Source organism: Lonchura striata, unplaced genomic scaffold (genome assembly GCF_046129695.1).
Source record: "Lonchura striata isolate bLonStr1 unplaced genomic scaffold, bLonStr1.mat Scaffold_162, whole genome shotgun sequence".
In the NCBI taxonomy this organism is placed as follows: Eukaryota; Metazoa; Chordata; class Aves; order Passeriformes; family Estrildidae; genus Lonchura; species Lonchura striata.
Window position 1 is genome coordinate 182,501 of NW_027461106.1, and position 2,500 is coordinate 185,000.

A 2,500-nucleotide genomic window follows, 5' to 3' on the forward strand; every position below is an offset into this window, starting at 1 on the left:
GGACGAGCTCCGCCCCAGCGGCTCGCTCCGGGAGCGGGGAGCTACGGAGCGCTCCCCGAGTCTGCATTTAGGGGGACGAAGGCCCTCGGGCGCGGCCACGACGGCCACGGCCACGACGACGGGCCTGCGAGGCGACCCCAGCCGCGCCGCCGGGGTGGCAACCCCCGGGCGGCGATTGATCGTCAAGCGACGCTCAGACAGGCGTAGCCCCGGGAGGAACCCGGGGCCGCAAGTGCGTTCGAAGTGTCGATGATCAATGTGTCCTGCAATTCACATTAATTCTCGCAGCTAGCTGCGTTCTTCATCGACGCACGAGCCGAGTGATCCACCGCTAAGAGTTGTCTGGCTTTCGGCACCGAACCCCGCACACGGGCGGAGGGGGCCCCTTTTTTTCTCTCTCGCCGAGGGGGCACGCACGCGGGCCGCCCCCGGCTTCGACCGTACGAGCACACAACGCAACGAACCGAGTGGGGGGGGAAAGAAAAACCATCCGAGAGCGAAACGCCCAACGGAACGCTCCGAAGGTCGGCGGGAAAGGCGGGGGGACCCGCGTCCCCGACCGCCTCCCCCCGCCGCTACGAGCGAGGGGAGACGCCGCCGGCAAACTGTGCCGTCCTCCGGAGGCGGCCCAGGCGCCCGGGCTCGGCCCGGCCTCCGCACGGAGGAGGCACGCGGCGCGCGCCGGACCGCGGGGGGACACGGCGGCCCGCCCGGCCTCGCTGCAACGGGACGACGGGACGCACGCGGCCGGGGGCGCGGCCGTCGGCCCCCGCGCGCGCCGCTCTCCCTTCTCACCGCCGCTCCGCGGACCCGCGGAGCGCCGCCGCGCCACCGCGCGGCCGGCTCGCTCTCTCTCCCCAGCGGCCTTGCCGCGCTCGAGACGGCACGCGACGGCCACCGCCCAACCGGCAACGCCCCCCGCGGGACCGCTCCCGCCGGGAAGGGCGAGCGCCCGGCGGACGCGCTCCGCCGCCGGCGCCGGAGGCGGGCGCCGCACCGAGACCCGAGCCGGCGTCGCGAGCGCCCGGAGCCTGCCGGACGGCTGACCCGCCGCCGCAACGGCCGCACTCCCGGGACCGCCGCCGCCTCGCACCGTCACGGAGCCCCTTTTTCCTCGGGCACGCGCGGCCCAGGGGAAGGCGTGCGGCGCCGAGCCGGGGGGGTAGGCGGGGAGGGGGGCAGCGACGCCCACCCTTTTCTCCCCGCTGACCGGGCGGGGAGACCGGGCGGGGAAGCGCCCCCCCCCCCAACCCCCCACGGCCGCCGCGCGCACGACCTTCCTCCGGGGCTCCGCGAGCGGACGGAGAAAAGGGCGACGGGGAGGCGGCGGGCGGGGCCCGGGCCGGGACCGCCGCCGGCGACGGCGGGCGCCGTCCGGCCGGCCGTCCCCGCTGGCGGGGGACACTCGCCGAGCGGCGCCGCCGCCGCTCGGCACGGGGCCGCCCGCGCTCGCGGACTCTCCGGCGACGGAGGGACCTGCCGAGCGCTCGGCCCCGGGCGGGCGGGCGGTCCCTGAGCCGGGGACGGCCGGCGACCGGCGCCGCCGGCGCGCTCGAGGAGAAGGCCGTCGAGGGGAGAGAGACGGCGCGGCCGCGCCGCGCGCGGCGCCGCACCCCAGAGACCGCAGAGGCGGCCGAGGAAGGAGGAGAGCGCGGCGGGCCCCGGCGGCCGCAACCCCGCAGCTGAGGAAGGGGCGAGAGAGCGCGCGCTCTCTGCCGGCGTCGCCCGTTTCGAGGCGAGCGGGTCGGCCCCCGCGGCCGACCGCGCGCCGCGGCCTCTCCGCCGAGGCCGGGCCGCGGAGAGGGGGGGGCAGGGCGCCCCTCCCCGGCGCGGCGCGACAAACCCCCCGCGCGCGGTAACGCGGCGGGACGACGGCCGCGCGGCCGGTGGCCGCGGGCACCACCGCAGGGGATCACGCGGGAGTAGCTCCCCACCCCTCAATGGAGCCGCGCACCGCCGCCCGGCAACCGCCGCCGCCGCCGCCGCGGCGGAAGGACGCGCCGAGCCGCCCGAGTCTTTAAACCGCCGCCCCGGCTCGGCGGCGGCCCTTTCGCGGCCCCCTCCCCGCAGCGTTTGACGACGCCGAGGAAAAGGAAGCCGGGGGGCCGCCGGAGGCGCGGAGCGCTAGGTACCTGGCCCTGGGGCGAGGGAAACGACCTGCATGGCCCCGCCGGGGTGCCTCCCCCGCTGCCGCCCTCGGGGGAGCGTCCACCGGCGGGGGCGCGCCCGACGTCTGCCGCCACCACCGCGGCGTCCTTCTCGGGGCCCGGAGTTTCCCTCAGTAGCCCGGCGCTGCGCCCGAGAGGACCGCCGCGGCTCGGGCCGCCCCGCCGGTGCGGGGACGCGGCCCGGCCGCCGAGCGACCTCGCCGACCACGCCGGGAGAGGCCGCGGCGACGACGACGCCGGCGGGGCGAGGAACGCCTTCGCCGCCGCCTCCGCCGCCGCGCCTCCCCGGCGGCGGGTCCCGCGCGCTCCCCCGCCACGAAGCGCGGCCCGGA

At 79.0% G+C, this 2,500-nt stretch overlaps 1 non-coding gene across 1 annotated transcript; it reads right to left on the bottom strand.

Annotated features, from left to right (window-relative positions):
- Positions 1–187: 187 nt before the first annotated feature.
- On the bottom strand, positions 188–340 carry LOC144248506 (5.8S ribosomal RNA). The gene has a single exon (XR_013341800.1). It is a non-coding gene; the product is annotated as a 5.8S ribosomal RNA (ribosomal RNA).
- Positions 341–2,500: the final 2,160 nt, after the last annotated feature.